This window comes from Saimiri boliviensis, chromosome 3 (genome assembly GCF_048565385.1).
Source record: "Saimiri boliviensis isolate mSaiBol1 chromosome 3, mSaiBol1.pri, whole genome shotgun sequence".
Lineage (NCBI taxonomy): Eukaryota > Metazoa > Chordata > Mammalia > Primates > Cebidae > Saimiri > Saimiri boliviensis.
The window spans coordinates 150908540-150926905 of NC_133451.1; the positions used below are offsets into that span (position 1 = coordinate 150908540).

The 18366-nt window shown below is 37.9% G+C and overlaps 2 long non-coding RNA genes across 2 annotated transcripts in view; one reads left to right on the forward strand and one right to left on the reverse strand.

Moving 5' to 3' along the window:
- Positions 1–3407, reverse strand: part of LOC141583933 (uncharacterized) — a 128014-nt gene extending 124607 nt beyond the window's left edge. The window contains exon 1 of the long non-coding RNA XR_012516764.1: positions 3272–3407. This is a non-coding gene — a long non-coding RNA (uncharacterized LOC141583933). The remainder of the gene's footprint in view (positions 1–3271) is intronic.
- The window catches only part of LOC141584071 (uncharacterized), a 459558-nt gene that overhangs the window by 396703 nt on the left and 44489 nt on the right, over positions 1–18366 (forward strand). The gene's annotated exons all lie outside the window — the stretch shown is intronic.

Here is an 18366-nt window from a genome sequence, read left to right on the forward strand (position 1 = left end):
TATAAAATACACACCAAGAGAGTCATAAACGGCCAAGGTGATATTTGAGGCCTTATGGGAGGTACTCATTTCAAAAATTCCATGCTCTGTCACCTCTAATGATCTTTGGCTCTTCATTTAGCTGAGAGTTGGCTTTTTAATGAACAAATGCCCTAACCAGTCTAGATGGCATTCTTATTATGGTCATATATTTTGGAACTGTGATGGGGAAGAAATTGATATGAGAAGGTGTAAGAGAAGGAAAAGAATACCCGAGAGATGGAGGGCTTACGTGTCCCCATCAAAGTGATAATAAATGTGGTGGGATGCCAATGTCTGGGTAGTGAATGCCAGTTGATGAATGAAGCCTCACATTTTGTACCCCAGAACTTTAAGGATTCTGGATGTATCCAAGTGTTTGTTGTATATGTCTGATAGGCACACAGGTTAGCCCATAATCAGTGTACATGTATTTTTTCATATTGGTTATAGAAATGTGGATATTCCCTAGGGCTATAAAACAATCCTGGGATCTTCTGAGATATTCCAGGAAGTGTGGGACCAAGTAAATGGCTCCTAAACCTCTTGGAATGTCTTGGATTCTTGTAGTTAGGACAGGAAGAGGAAAGACTAAATAATTTGCCAGGTTTCCGCTAGTTGTCTTGGGCTGAGAATTGTCCTCTTACAGGTAGTCCTGGTAGAGTTTAGAGCACCCTTATTTTTCAGAAGCTAACAGCCTCAGAAGCTTGTCGACCACACTGGAATCCTGTTAAGACTTAAATATGAATATCTTAGCAGTGCCATGGGCTTTAAAGTCAGGCACGAGGGGGAAATACAAATCTCATTACCTCTAACTCTGGTGGTCTGTGTCATGAAGGTCAAGGACATTTGATTATCTTCAGTGATTGACTGTGGCTCCTAAATGGCTCTATTCCATATGGAAGCATCTTTACCTTACATTTAAAACAAAATATTGAAAACTAAGGTTTATGTTAGCTTTTTAAAGCACACTTGCATAGTTATATTTGGTTTATGTTAGCTCCTGTAAGCACACTTGCAAAATTATATTGGATAAATCTTTGGGTGTCAAAGGAAGCCACATACTATTTTGAAGCATATTATGTCAGACAACATAGTTCCAGTTATACCTAGTGGAATTATTAGCTTTTTATCATCAAACAAAGACATTTGCTTTTGTACTATATAGGGACTCTGGACTAATCAAGAAGCACAAATGCTTTAATATAATTCCATGTGACGACTTATGTGTCACTCATGTGACTTATGTGTCACCCATGTGTAGAGTAGACTTGCATGTATGTTTTCAGCATATTAAACTTGCTTCCAGTATTTTTTCATTTTTTTAATTGAAGAATGTTTTTACTTATTTAGATTACTGGAAGCTAAAGAAAGGTAGCTTCTGGAAATTCCTTTCCATGTATAAGTCTCCAGATCAAAATAGTATTTGTTAAGCTAATATTATACATCAACTTCAGAAACCCTGCCATTTTCTTTATTTATAGTAAGACATGAGCAGATATACACAGCCATACACATTGTTTTTTATTCTGATACGTGTTTAAAACCTGTAATGTCAGAAAGATGAAACCAGGTGTCTGACAAAAGTGTTGACCAGGGAATCTGTAATTCACAAGTGTTGAGAAGGGAAGAGTTAATGGGATTTTTTTAAATATGCTGAATAGGGCTTTTCTGCTGAACAGCACTACATTGTCTGGGAGCAACAGCTCTTGAATATTAAAACAGAACCATTTTGTCTTGTTCTGTTGCCATGGAAGAAGAGAAAGTGATTTTAGAAAAACAAACAGGAAAAGTCTTGAAGAAATTAGATCTGAAGACAATTTGCCTGGTGGTATTCCTTTTGCCTAAACTGTGCATATGTGTAAGAGGAGGGCAGGGCAAATAATTCATCCTTCCATTGTTTTTAAAACAGATTAAAGCTCTCATTGCTGTCCTTGAGACAGTGTAGGATGGTGGTGCTCAGGTAGGCTGAAACTATTATGTAGCTAGTATACACATTGGGACTGTCCTTTCACTGGGTATTCACAGGTGCGTTTACTGCACCACCTTAGAGGCAGCACAAGTTATGTTTTGCTTTTATGTGACCATATTTTTGTTCTAGGAAAGAAAGTTTTTAAAAATTATTTTATCTCAATGGATTGGAAATCTTCATTTATGTTATACTCCATTAAAAAATAAAAACAAGTCCAAGATCTCAGTGCATTAAAACAATAATAGTTTATTTCCTACTCTGTCAACTAGGAGAGCTGTGGCTCTGCCCTTACATATCTTCCTTATTTGGTGATCGAGTCTGAAGAAAGGAGTCTTATCTTAGTCTTGTGGCAAAGGGAAAGAACAGTGACAGAGCCATGGGATGGATCTTGAAGCATCTACGCAGAGGTCACAGATACCACTTTTACTTACATTGCATTGGCCTTAGTAAGTTACATGGCCAAGTGTGATGTAAATGACCTCTTCAGACCACTGAGTATGCCTTTCCAAAGAGAAGCATTTCAAGTCACATGGCAAAAGATAGAGGCACATGACCTTCTTTAGGGAGGAGAATGAAAATACATAATTAAGATAAATAATGTCATCCCTATCATCCTTGATCTGTTTTGAAGGCGTATGAAATAAAATGTGATACATCGGAGGCTGTAGCTATTGCTTCTTAGGTGTATAACAAAACTTTTTAAAGTCCAAGGCCCAATCATAAGTCTTCTCATTCATTATTAAGATTGCTTTGCACAATCATCTTTGCAGTCCCACACTGTTGTCCTTGTACTGAGGATTCTCTGTACCTTATTTTCTTTTACATAGTAATTTCAAATACCGTCTCATTTAGTGTTCACAATAGCTTGCTGCATAAAGTATGCATTATTATTTGTATTTATTTATATTTATTTATTTATTTTTTATTTTTGAGACGGAGTTTCGCTCTTGTTACCCAGGCTGGAGTGCAATGGTGAGATCTCGGCTCACCACAACCTCCGCCTCCTGGGTTCAGGCAATTCTCCTGCCTCAGCCTCCTGAGTAGCTGGGATTACAGGCACGTGCCACCATGCCCAGCTAATTTTTTGTATTTTTAGTAGAGACGGGGTTTCACCATGTTGACCAGGACGGTCTCGATCTCTTGACCTCGTGATCCACCCGCCTCGGCCTCCCAAAGTGCTGGGATTACAGGCTTGAGCCACCGCGCCTGGCCTATTATTTGTATTTAACAGAAAAGAGAGACTTTAGGGAGATCAAGAAATATGTGTAAATTTACACTGACTCTTGATTGAGCTGTGGTCCTACAGTTGTCCTGTATTCTCTCTTCCCTACAACACTGCAGAGAATTATTTTCCTAAGCTGCACTGTCTCTCAGACAAGCACGTCAGGCATGTTACATTCCCAGAGTTCCGGTTATACCCTCTCCCATCCAGGGGCTCCTCTATTTTGTAGGGTTCACTGTGGTCTCAATCTGGGTCTTACCTTTGTAGATCAATTGGTCTTCTGTTTCTCTGCTATCCAGGGCCTATTGTTGTTATTGTTTTGAAAACATCTGACTTTCTTTTTTTTCTAATGTAACTGACTGCGTGTTATTGCAGGGGGCCAGGCTCTCCTTTCTTAGGTGATCAAATAATTAAAAGTAAGGAATTAATGGCAGACACTTGCCTACACTTCCAGTGACTATTAGAGTCCCGAGACTTAGTCTCAGTCCTTTGTCTTCCTCAATCATTGAGCCCATCACTTTTTTCTTCTTACATCTTGTGGATTTGTCTCTGCTTTCAATCTCTGTTTCTAGATAGAAATTTAAACATTCATCATTTTTGCTATAGTACATTCATTTATTTTATAAACACTGGTAACACTATGATCCAGACATTCTTTTAAGAGCTTTACAAATATTAGTTTATTTAAAACCTCTTAACAGCTACAGGAGGCAGATACTATAATTATCATTCCCATTTATAATTGAGAAACTGAGACAGAGGCTTAAAGTAACTTTCCCAAATTCACACACCTGATAAATGATAGAGAAAGGATTTAAAACCAGGCAGTCTAACTGCAGATACACTGTTTTATAGTGTATCTCATTCATTCATTCATACACTCATTCATTTATCCATTTAGCAAACATTTATAAGTGCTTATTGTATCAAATACTGTAATAGAGATGAAAGAAATGTATAAAAAAGTAAGTGTGGAAATGTTTTTTAGATTACATCACAGGTCAGGGTTAAAGTAAAGACACTAAGAGGTGAGTGGTCAAGTCTAAACAAGAAAGGCAGAGGAGAGATTTAAAAAAGATGAGTCTTGAAATCTGTGTGGGCAGTTACCTGGGAAACAGAACACTGCAGTCTAAGAGCAAAGGCATTTTAAGATAGAGGGAGGGCTGATGACAAAGGCATGGAGGCATGAATGAACTGGTATATTTGAGCCACTTCCACATGGTTGAAGCAAGGATTGAAGTAGGGTTTAAAGTGAGACAAAAAGTTGAAAACACAGGAAAGAGCCAATGTAAGGGGCGGGAACTTGGTTCTGGGGAAAAAGCTTGAGTGTACATCTGACTCATGGGCTTCTGCCTCAGGCAACACAATTAGTTTGTAGGAAGCTAAAACAAGGGAACTCATATTCTAAACAAATCACCAAGTTTATTTTGTGGCAAACTAGTTTAAGAGCCACTGCTGCAGGTCTCCCAGGCCTCCATGATCTGGCTTCTGTTTTTAAGACTCTGCAGAGCACCACAGAGAGCTTCATCTTGCACCACGGGAGATGGATCTTTCCTCTTAACAGAACAAGCCCATTCCTATTCATTTCTCCACTGGAAAAACCAGTACTTGTGGAGTGACTCCATGTTAAATTCCTGCTTCATAGAGAAGCATCTCTTGGTTCAAATTTACATAATTTCACCATGCTAGGCACTTTGAGTTATCGTGAAGATGAGAAAAAAAGAGATTTGGCTTTTAGCAGCTCAACATCTAGTCATCCACAATCTAATTTTCATATTTCATTTTAAGAGTGCGATCTTTTAGAACATTTGCATGAAAAATCTTAAATAATATATAAACACTGAAGCTGGCTAGCGTTTTTAACGTTACATAGTGTATCCTGCATTCATGGATGGGAGTTAGGGCATCACTAGCTAATGGCTGCAGACGGTCTTCTGACTCTGGGCTCACGGAGTTTTCTACCACATTGTGTTCCTTCTCACCCCAGGTTAATTCCTTCTTTGATGCATATTCTTCTTTGAACATTCACATACACTTTTATATTTTCCAGAACACTCTTTCCTCCTCCTTTTTACCTGTGAACTCCTACTAACCATTATAGGCTAAGCTTAGAAACACTTCTTCTGCCAAGCCCTTCCTGACCATCAAAGTTGTGGCTAAGTGCCCATTTTAGTAACCTGCTGTACTAGTACGTCTTTACACTGCTGTACAGGACTACCTGAGACGGGCTAATTTATGAAGAAAAGAGGCTTAATCGACTCACAGTTCCACAGGCTTAACAGGAAGCATGGCTAAGAGGCCTCAGGAAACTAAAAATCATAGCAGAAGGCAAAGAGGAAGTAAGTCTATCTTACCACAGCAGAGGAGAGAGAGAGCGTGAGAGCGCAAAGGGGGAAGTGCCACACACTTTCAACCAGATCTCATGAGAACTCACTCATTATCTATCACGAGAAAAACAAGAGAGAAGAGTCTGCCCTCATGATCTAATCACCTCCCACCAGATCCTTCCTCCAACATGTGGGAATTACAATTTGAGATGAGATTTGGGTGGGAACACAGCCAAACCATGTCACCTGCAGTGACACTTTGATAAATCGATGTCAACCTGGACGTTTTCCCCACTAAACTGAAAGCTCCTGCAAGATGGAGCCTGCCCTGATGTACACACTGTTGTGTGTCCTGAGATTTCTAGGCATTTGTATTCCCAATGCCTAGCAGTCTCAGGACACACAACAGGGCATACCTTGATGACAGGAATTAACAAAGGGATGGATGATGGATTCTCTGTATTTCCTTTTATGAAGAAGAGATGAATTTGTACTTATTTCAATAAACCCACAACAGACTTGTGTTTAGGGGCATTCATTCTGTTTCAGAAAGCTGCATCAGTAGAATATTCAGTGCTGCTTTTTGTGATCATATTTGACATTGAAAATTACATTAAAATTGATGTTGGTATTTGTACAGGCATTTTTGAACATTCATCAAACAACGACAGTGGAAAGTATTGCTACAAGTTATGAAATTAAGTAGTTGAGGAATGATTTAACCAAAGTAAGCAATAGAAACTCTAGTTTTTGTCTGGGGCAATGGGGGTTAGGGGAAGATATAAAACCTAGGCTATTCAATCTACTTTCAGCTTCTCATCTATTTCTAGAAACATAAAATATTAATGTCTAAATCACTTTAAAAATCCTTTATTTGACTTCAAAACGTATAAAAAATTCTGTAGTATCTGTGAAAAGTGGCCCTCTAACCAGTATTTTAATTCTTCAAAACAATCTCCTTACATTAGAATAATTAGAAAACTCCAAATACTACTACTAATATTAATAATAATCTTCTCTAAGGTTGTAATCTGGGCTGAGCACAGTGCTAGATGTCAAATATACATAATCTCATATAGCTCTTACAGCAACCATACGAAATAGGTGTTATTACCCCCATTTTACTGAAAGAGATTAGCCAAGACAGAGAGAAGGTAAAAACACAAGTCCTCATCCACTACCAGTCATTGGAGACGTAATTTTATATTATTGTCTCAATGACGGCAAAGTCCAAAGCCTTTCTTATGGGATATACAAGTTCTCAAAGAACATGTTTTTTATATTTAATGACAATTTTTACTTTTCTAATTTTATATATTCATTTTAGTTTTGGCTTTTAGAGCAGCCCAGAAAAATCTCATCCCTCTTTTTCACCACAGTCTTTCAGGAATTTGAAAATAGTTACCATATACCCTCTAAAACATTTTTACATGAATGGAATTAGTGCCTTTATAACACAAGCCCCAGAGAAGTCTTTTGTTCCTTCTGCCATGTGAGGACACAGTGAGAAGACAGCCATCTACGAAGAGGATGCTGACCAGACACCATATCTAGTGGTACTTTGATCTTGGTCTTCTCAGACTCCAGAAGTGTGACAAATAAAACACCCAGTCTGTGGTATTTTGTTATAGCAGACTGAATAGAAGAAGACAATGCTATAGACTGAATGGCTTCCCCTAAATTTTTTTGTGTTGAAGACTTCACCCCTGAGTACCTCAGAATGTGACCTTACTTGGTGATAGGGTGTTTACAGAGGTAATCAAGCTCAAGTAAGTTATAAGGTGGAACTTAATCAAGCATGATAAATTTCTTTCTAAAAAAAGTGGGAATTTGGACACAGAAACATGCATAGACGAAGGTGGTGTGAAAATTCAGGGAGGACACCATCTACAAGCCTAGGATAGAGATCTGGAACAGACCTTTCCCTCACATTCTTCAGAAGGAACCAATCTTGTCAATATCTTGATTTCAGATAGCCAGTCTCCACAACTGTGAGACACAACATTTCTGTTCTTTAAACGAGCCGGTTTGTGTTGGATCTTAGTTTTGGCAGCCCTCGCAAACAAATACATCCACATATTCTTCAACTATCTTTTACAATGCTTTGTTTCCTATGGATTTTGATCACAGGCATTTAAATATATCAATACCCCATTTGAAATATGATGTCAAGACTAAACAGATGTAGTCTGACAAGTGAAAAGAAGGGAGAAATGGTTAGCTTAATTTCTCTCTTTTTCTAGTTACTGTTCCTCAATTAACATATTATAAGTCACATTGGGTTCAAACAGCTGAAACTTTGAATTGAGAGTGAGCTGCTGCTTTTTGGATTCACAAATAATGCTTTGAAACCCTTGTAGAGAGGGAAATCTTTCTCCACAAAGTAAGCAGCTTATTAATCACAGACACAAAATTCGGAGGAAAAAGGTAACTTCCTATTTTTCTCCATTTTCTCTCTTTGATGATGCAGAAATGGAAGTTTTTGTAATACATCTTATCTCAGATCACTAAACTGAAGGCAATCTATATAGCCATAAATTTGGAAATAACAAGTATGAAACATTTCAGAGTGATGGAAATTTTTTTTTTAAAAAAGAAGAATTTACTGGTGAGTAAAACTATCTTTCACAACTGTGACAGGACTCTTAGCAAACATATTAGAAGTAGCATTTCTAGTCAACTACATATTCACCAATATCAGAATGAAAGTAGAATGAGTGTTCTCATTTAACCATTATCTTTGCAAACAAATGATGACTGTTGAGGAGGAATATATAAATCATAATGTTGACCCTCTTTTTGGAGGTAATATAACTTGAGTTGTTTTCATAAAGGTGGCGATAAATTCTCTCCCTCTATCCATATTCTTTATATACTCACAAATGTATATATGTTATACAAATATGTACGTTGGTGTTATAAACATGCATGCATACCCACACACATACACACACACATTCACACACACACACACACACACACACACACGCACATCTCCAACCTACAGGAAGATAAGACTTTCAGCGACAATGTTTTCTGTTGCAAAACTAGAAAACTAGAAAACTTACGTGAATATCAAGCATAGAACTTTGAATTAACACCATGGTCCAAACCAGCTAATGAATCAAATTTCAAAAACATTTCACACAGTGATGTATATGGAATATAGGCCTTATTTTTACAAGCATTCACATAGGCACTATTTACATAGTCAGAGAGACATAGAATATGGTCATATTTTAAACAAACTGGAAATAATATGACCTAGCATTTTAGTAAAAATCTCACTTTGTGTGCATGAACTAATGCTTTAAAAGAAATCTAAGCCCCCCTCCCCCCACCGATATTTTTAAGCATTGCATTATGTGAGAGCCATTGAATCGGTCTGAAGAAATTATAAAATAAGTTGTTACTCTTGTCACAGGGCAGTGTTGCCTTATCCTTTACACAGACCCCCCGACCTCAGATTGTTGGTGGCACATCCCTGAATAATTTGTGTAACTCTTGTCCTGGTTTTTTTAAACGTATACTGTAATCTTTAAGAGTTTTTAAATATCTTATAGCAGTGTCCTACAAGTATTTACTGGGAAGTTAAGCTTATGCTAAAAAGCACTCTTGACTCTCAGGAATGTTGGAAAAGAAGTTAGGTGTAGCATACAGTATGCAGAAGTCGGCCATAGGCAGCCTTTTTTTTTTTTTTTTTTGAGACAGAGTCTTGTTCTGTTGCCCAGGCTGGAGTGCAGTGGTGAGATCTTGGCTCACTGCAACTTCCGCCTCCTGGGTTCAAGTGATTCTCCTGCCTCAGCTTCCCCACTAGCTGGGATTGCAGGTATTCTACCACCACACCTGGCTATTTTGTATTTTTAGTACAGATAGGGTTTTACCATGTTGGCCAGGCTGGTCTCAAACTCCTGACCTCAAGAGATCCAACCACCTCGGCCTCCCAAAATGCTAGGATTACAGGCATGAGCCACCGCTCCCGGCCAATAAGTAGCCTTTTAAGATGGCCTCCAATGATCACCTCCTCCTCCTTGTATTTATAGCCTTGCGTAATCTCCTTCCCTTGAGCATGAGATGGAGCTAGCAACTCACTTTTTTCAATAGACTATGATAAACGAGATGGGATGTCATGTCTGATACTGTTACAAAAGACTGACTTCAGCTTTTTTGGCGTATTCCATCTTTTCTTCTCTCTAGCGCATTTTGCTTCTGTGTTTTGATAAGACAAGTTGCCATATTATGAGCTGCCCTATGGAAAGACCCATGTGCCCAATGAGCTGACAGTGATCTTAGACCAGTAGCTGGTGAGGAACTGAGGCCTTCAATGCAACAGCCTATGAGGAACCATATCCTGCCAGCAACCAAGTTGCGAGCAAGCTGGAAAGCTGACTCCCAGTTGAGGCTTGAGATGATTGCAACCTCTTTAACTCCTTGGTTGTATCATGACTGTGTAAGACTCTGGGCCAGAGGACCCAGTTACGCCATGCCCAGATTCCTGACCAAAAGATATTGTAAGATAGCAAATGTAATTGTTTGAAGCCACTAGTTTTGGGGTAGTTTGTTGCATAGCAGTAGATACTAATTCAGAGACAAATACTCACCATGTTCTGTTTTATTGTTAATTTAGGACAGACTCCGTTTTATGAGAGATAATGCTAAGAAAAGAAAAAACAGTAGGAATATAAGGTTACGTTCTGACGGTTTTGGAGTCAACCTTTCCAAGAATGCATTTTCCCTCTTCACATTTTTTTCCTCTAGAAATATTAATCTGTATGCATTCGGAATTATATGTGATGTTCTAGAACACATTCCTCACTTACTATAAAACTAACTTATTCTATACATATTTAATTGTATTGGTAAAATAACAGAATCTTACTTTTCTGTATAATCTAACGTATCACTTTTTATTTTATTTTTTCAGACAGAGTCTTGGTCTGTCAGTCCAGGCTGGAGTGCAATGGTGCGATCATAGCTCACTGTGACCTCAATTTCCCGGGTGTAAGCAATCCTCCCACTTCAGCCTCCTGAGTAGTTGGGACTACAGGTGCATGTCACCACGCCTGGTTAGTTTTTTCTTTTTTAGAGACGGAGTCTCATTATGTTGCCCAGCTGTTCTCGAATTCCTGGGCTCAAGTTACCTGCCCACCTAGACCTTTCAAGGTGCTGGGAATACAGGCACACACCACCATGCCCAGCTAATTTTTGTACAAAATATCACTTTTGATAGAACTTCCAGGTATCAAAAAGTCTTGTCCTTGAACTGTCGGTGATTACAATTTGAATCTTTCTCCAAACAAATATGTCTTCAAACTATTGAAATAAACAATAGAAAATACTGAGAAGGCTTACCTTGTGGGAGCAGGGCTCAGGAAAGCTAACTACTGTCCCAGTGCTCAGAAAGGTCAAACTCAAACGCTGTCTTGTTACAGCAGAAGAACCAACCAGGCATGATGGTTTGGGGTAAAATCAACATTTTGTTTAAGTTTTGTTTTCAGCCTCATGTTTTTTTCATTTAGGAGTCTGATTTCCTTTTGAGGCTGCATTAACAATTTCAGGTTGGTGAGATACCAGAATCAGCCACTCTGTGCTTCTTTAGCAGAAATACTTCTTGTTAAATTGAGTTGAAAGAGTTATTATACTTGCAAGAATGAAATGCCTCATTCGCCTGTCGTCAAGATCAGACCTTGCAGACGTTTAATTCATATGCCAGCCTTCTGAGGTCAGGATTATTATCCCTATTTAGAGGATCCGGAAACCAAGGCAAAAAGGTTGAGTAATTTATCCTAGGTCGCAGGAGGGATCAGTGTCTGAGCCAGGATTACAGTTCAGAAAGCCTCAAATTCCAAGACCTATGCTCAGACTGCACTTATTTCAAGCTGACTTGGCCTACTTAAAATAAGTCTTCCCTCCCTTACTCCTGCCCCTGGAGCCCTGTGTTGAGTATTTGAACTGCTGTCAGCAAATGTGAAAGAGGTCTGGAGACACAGCATAGAAAATAGACCAGACATTGGCTGGTTGCAGTTGGGCTTCATTATAGCTTGATAGGCAGTTTCTCCTTCAAAACTGGTTTTCATATAGGAATTTTCAAAAGTTTTTTTTTAATGTAGGGATATTAAAGCAATTTATTCAGGCTTCATTAGTCTTTATCCCATTCATCAGAACTTAAGCTGTTTAGGAGTAGGAAATATCAGCAAAAGAAGCTGTGCAATAATGGTAGATACTACTACAGAAGTTTGGAATATATGCTGGTACCTGGTTTTCCATTCAGAATCTTCCCTGATAAGGATCTCTGCATGTACCAACTACATTTATTTGTTTTCAGAGGTTTATGAGATATATATTTTAAAAGAAGACACAAAGAAAAATATATGTGGGTATGTGTATTTGTATATTAGTAAAACTATTTAAATTCTCAAGCAAGTGAGAAGAAGAAAGAGATGTTCAGAAGAAATATCTTTAGAGTACTGGATTTGGAGGCAAAATTCCTGGATTTGCCTGCAGGTTTTGTTTTTGTTTTTTTTTTTTTTTCCAGTTTTACGATCTTAAGCAAATCATTTAATCTCTTTGAGGGTACAAAGATAAACCAAATGGCTCTTGGTCATTAAAGAAAGGGTTCAGTGTAGAGGGAAAGATAGACCACCAGCCAGGATACAATGTAATCTGTGCTAAATTAGCATTATGATCAAAATGCTCAGAGAACATAGGAGTAACAATTTAAACGTAACCTTGATTTTCACCACATACAAAACAGAAAACATTTTAACTAGAATGACCGGGACAGACTTGTGGTGTAAGACTACAAGGCTTAAGTAAGAAAGGGTAAGTCCCAGATGACTTAACAACTTGAATAACCAGACAACTTGAGAAAAGTTACAAGAGATAAAGATGAAAAGGAAGAAGGGAGCGAATCTGGGGACCAGGCTAAGGAGCCTAGACTGTGAGACAAAGGGAGATAGCTGTTCATGAATACAGCCATTCATTCATGTTTTCCTTCAAATTTTCATTCATTCATTCAAATTTATATTATCAGGCACCCTGATGCTTTCCAACAGAGACACAGATGTTAAAGACATCTCTAAGTACACACTTCAAGAGAACGCTCAGCGTGGGTGACAGAATGCTTTGAAAGATAGACAAGTAAACAGGCAATTACTAAGGTAGTGAGTACATGATGGATGTACAGGACACAGAGGCACAGAGACAGAAGAGCAGGGCTAGCCTGGGAGGCCAGCAAAAGCTTTCTACAAAAGAAGGTGTCTCATGGGAGTCTTAACAGGGAAATTAGAGGAAGCAAAGGAACAAGAAGGGACAGGATTATGGGAAAACAGTACGTTTAGAATGAAGAGACATGGAAGTGACACTCCTTTTGATTATTCATAAAGCTTTGTGGAAATGTCACTGACTTTTCCAACTTACTTCAGTGTTGTGAAAAACATAAAGCACCACAGGCCTATGAGTCACTGAAAGGGGTGCCAGTAGAGAATAGATTCAAATAGGGCACCAAGAAGCAATGCTGACTGTGAGTCACAGAGAGACACCATCAGAATTTAGACAGGATGTTATTATGCCCGGGACTCTTCGCTGCTTAGGGTCAAGACAGTTGAACACTAATTTGTTAAATTAAGCTCTAATGATGTTTGCCTCATTCGGTTGCTTTGCTGGTCAGGAAATAATTTATTATTCTCATCAAATTAATTGTAAATTGAGAAACTAAGAGATAAAGAGTTGAGGGGGGCCATAAGAGAGCTGATGCTGAAGGGTATAGGAGATTGTTGTAAAGGAAAAAGGATTGGGCTAGCAACTGAAAAGCATGCCTGCCACGACACAGTCTCTCTCTCTCTCTGCCCCCACCCCACCCACACCCTGACTCCCACTAGTCACTAAGTCCTAGCCTTCCAGCCTCTCAGCAGGCTGGAGTGAGAGGATCACTTGAGCCAAAGGGGGTCAAGCCTGCAGTGACCTATGATCTTGACACTGTACTCCAGCTTACATGACAGAGTGAGATCTTGTCTCTAAGAAAAAGAAAATAAATAAATAAACCCAAAGAAGCCTTTGAATCATATTTTATACAATAATTATAAAATATATATTTGTTTTCAATATTTATTCTTTTTCATATTATCTACTCTTCAAAATTATCTGTTTCTTCTCCAAGTTTTTAAAGCTAACTTTACAATATTTTCTTTTAGAGTTACAATGGCTTTGACAAAAGCTTATATTATTTACAAAGCAAGTATCTTACAATGGAGAGAAGCTCATAAATCTACAAATCACCGACATGGACAGTAAGAGAACTCATTTTAAAACTAATAAAGTAATTTAAAAAACTGTTTGTTTATAATCAGGTCTTCATTTAACAAATTAAAAGTTCAGTAGTGTACATTAAGTACCTGACAATTACATACACACCCTTCCCCCACATATACCTCATGCAAAATTTCTTATTGAAAATCTTAATGGATCAGATAGTGACATTTCTATGCCAGATGATGGTGAAACCGTAAAATACATCCCAATAAAATTCATATCCACTAACATTTATAAACACTCTGTTTTTTCTTACTTAGCTTTAACAATGAACATTGCACATTTTTGACTAATGTACTTTTAGAGACTTCTTTAAGATAAGACAAACAAACAAAACAAAACTTTCAGTTATCTCAATTTTAACAATTTTAAGTAGTTCAAAATAGTTTATGCTTTTCTCCATATGTACACTGTTAATTCAACAATAAAAACGTATTTTCTGTAATAATATATCTCTTGGAGATACATTATTTTGAAGAAATAAAATGTGTGATAGATTGGGCACAGTGGCTCATGCCTGTAATCCCAGTAATTTGGGAGACTGAGGCAGGCAAATCACATGAGGTCAGGAGTTTGAGACTAGCCTGGCCAACATGGTGAAACCCTGTCTCTAATAAAAATACAAAATTAGCCAAGTGTGGTAGCAGGTGCCTGTAATCCAGTCTACTCTGAATGCTGAGGCCAGGGAATGGCTTGAGCCTGGGAGGCAGAGGTTGCAGTGAGCCAAGATCGCACCACTGCACTCCAGCCTGGTGACTGAGACTCCATCTCAAAAAAAAAGAAACACAAAAAACATGCTAGCATCATTGAAATCACAACTGTGGAAGGAGGAAAGCACTACACACAGGTATATCAGAGAGACTTCCTGGAAGAGACTGGATTTAAGGATGGATTTTAATGAAATGTTGCATTTGTATTGATCAAAAAGAAAGAAAAGAGTATTTGCATATCAGGTTCAGAAATACAAATCAGAAAATAAAAGGAAATAAAACACTCTAAGAGAGTAACAAATGATGAAACATGCTCAAAGTGGAACATACAATAAAATCAGAGATCATTTAATATTCACCTAGTAGTCAGTTTATGGGCATTTATTGAGTAAAATATATGTGCCTAGCTCATTGATAGCTTCAGTGAGGAAATATAAGAAGAAGATATTTCTGCATTCTAGAATCTCAGCTTCTTGTGCAAGAGATGAGAATGACACATGAAATTATCTGCCTTACAATATGAAATAAGCTTGTGTTACATGTTTGTTTCCATGGTACAACACTATGTTTAACAGAACTTAAAATAGAGAAAGGAACAGAGTAAGAAGCCATTGGTTCAGAAGGAAAATGCAATGATATAAGCTTTGAAACATGTCTAGAATTCAGATATGTACCAAAGAGCAGGGAAGGCATTTTCTGAAATTAGCTGAATGTGATATTTTGCAGCTACTCTTATGAGAAACAATGGATATAGGGGATCCTAATTTAATTCTGTTTGGATAGATGAATTCTTTTGGTAAGTTTATGCCAAGTTAATATTTCCCATGGCAATTTTGTTTCTCTTTCATGTTTCTTTAGGTCATAGTAGATGATGCTAACTGCTTGTCTTACCTGTGAGAGAAGGGAATTCTGAAATCTAAGGTTTCCTTGTATTGTTCAATTCAGTGAGAAAGAAATCATTGATGATAGTAAGCATACTGTCATTTTTCTTAGTAAAATATATTAAGTAATAAACTATCATAGCAGTTGTTCCATTTTTATTATAATTATCATCATTACCCAAAACGTGTATTTTTGGTAAAATTTGGTTATAAAATTTAAATAATGTCAGCGGAATTGAGGATTATTTTGAACAGAATCTGAAATACAAACATAAACTCAGGTGTTCAATTTTAAAAGTATGGGACAACTGACTGTTCACAGCATGCTGAAAATACTTGGTAGAGAAAGTAAGATTGGGGTCACTGGGAGCATAGACGGTAAAAGTTTGGCTTTATCATGACTAAACAAACATTCCCTTCCTAAGAAAATCTCATATACTGGTAAGCAGTTGGTCTTTTAGTAGAAGAAAATTAAAAATAATAATATGAATTCTACCAGACATACGAAGAGGAGCCAGTACCACTCCTTCTGAAACTATTCCAAATAATCCAAAAAGAGGGAATCCTTCCCAAATCATTTTATGAGACCAATATCATCCTGATATCAAAACCTGGCAGAGACTCAACAAGAAAAGAAAACTGCAGGCCAATATCCATGATGAACATAGATGCAAAAATCTTCAATAAAATACTGGCAAGCCGATTGCAACAGCACATCAAAAAGCTTATCCACCATGATCAAGTAGAATTCATCCTGGGGATGCAAGGTTGGTTCAACATATGGAAGTCCATAAACGTAATTCACCACATAAACAGAACCAAAGACAAAAACCACATGATTATCTCAATTGATGCAGAAAAGGCCTTTGACAAAATTCAACAGTGCTTTATGCAAAAAGCCCTCAATAAACTAGGTATTGACAGAACGTATCTCAAAATAATAAAAGCTGTTTATGACAAACCAACAGCCAATATCATACTGAATAGGCAAAAACTGGAAGCATTCCCTTTGAAATCTGGCACTAGACAAGGATGCCCTCTTTCACCACTCCTATTCAATATAGTACTGGAAGTTCTAGCCAGAGCAATCAGGCAAGATAAAGAAATAAAGTGTATTCAAATAGGAAAGGAGGAAGTCAAATTTTCTCTATTTGCAGATGACATGATTGTATATCTAGAATACCCCATCATCTCAGCCAAAAATCTCCTGAAACTGATAAGCAACTTCAGCAGAGTCTCAGGATACAAAATCAATGTGCAAAAATCACAAACATTCCTATACACCAATAACAGACTTAAAGAGAGCCAAATCAAGAATGAGCTGCCATTCACAATTGCTACAAAGAGAATAAAATACCTTAGAATACAACTAACAAGGAACGTAAAGGACCTCTTCAAGGAGAACTACAAGCCACTGCTCAACGAAATAAGAGAGGACACAAACAGATGGAGAAACATCCCACGTTCATGGTTAGGAAGAATCAATATCATGAAAATGGCCATACTGCCCAAAGTAATTTATATATTCAATGCTATCCCCATCAAGCTACCAATGACTTTCTTCACAGAACTGGAAAAAACCACCTTAAACTTCATATGGAGCCAAAAGAGAGCTTGCATAGCCAATTCAATTCTAAGCAAAAAGAACAGAGCTGGAGGCATTACACTACCAAACTTCAAACTATACTACAAGGCTACAGTAATCAAAACAGCATGGTACTGGTACCAAAACAGAGATATAGACCAATGGAACAGAACAGAGGCCTCAGAGGCAACACAGCATGTCTACAACCATCCAATCTTTGACAAACCTGAAAAAAAACAAGCAATGGGGAAGGGATTCCCTGTTTAATAAATGGTGTTGGGAAAACTGGCTAGCCATGTGCAGAAAGCAGAAACTGGACCCCTTTCTGACACCTTACACTAAAATTAACTCCAGATGGATTAAAGGTTTAAACAGAAGACCTAACACCATACAAAACCTAGAAGAAAACCTAGGCAAAACCATTCAGGACATAGGCCTAGGAAAGGACCACATGATTAAAACACCAAAAGCATTGGCAACAAAAGCCAAAATAGACAAACGGGACCTAATCAAACTCCACAGCTTCTGCCCGGCAAAATAAACAGTGATTAGAGTGAATCAGCAACCAACAGAATGGGAAAAAATTTTTGCAGTCTACCCATCTGACAAAGGGCTGATATCCAGAATTTACAAAGAACTAAAACAGATTTACAAGAGAAAAACAAACAAGCCCATTCAAAAGTGGCTGAAGGATATAAACAGACACCTTACAAAAGAAGACATACATGGGGCCAACAAACATATGAAAAAATGCTCATCATCACTGGTCATTAGAGAAACGCAAATCAAAACTACATTGAAAAAGCATCTCATGCCAGTTAGAATGGCGGTCATTAAAAAATCTGGAGACAACAGATGCTGGAGAGGATGTGGAGAAATAGGAACACTGTTACACTGTTGGTGGGAGTGTAAATTAGTTCAACCATTGTGGAGGACAGTGTGGCAATTCCTCAAGGACCTAGAAATAGAAATTCCATTTGACCCAGCAATCCCATTACTGGGTATATATCCAAAGGATTATAAATTGTTCTTCTACAAGAACACATGCACACGAATGTTCATTGCAGCACTGTTTACAATAGCAAAGACCTGGAACCAACCCAAATGCCCATCGATGATAGACTGGACAGGGAAAATATGGCACATATACACCATGGAACATTATGCAGCCTTCAAAAATGATGAGTTCATGTCCTTTGTAGGGACATGGATGAACCTGGAAACCACCATTCTCAGCAAACTGACACAAGAGCAGAAAATCAAACACCGCATGTTCTCACTCATAGGTGGGTGTTGAGCAATGAGAACACATGGACACAGGGAGGAGAGCACTACACACTG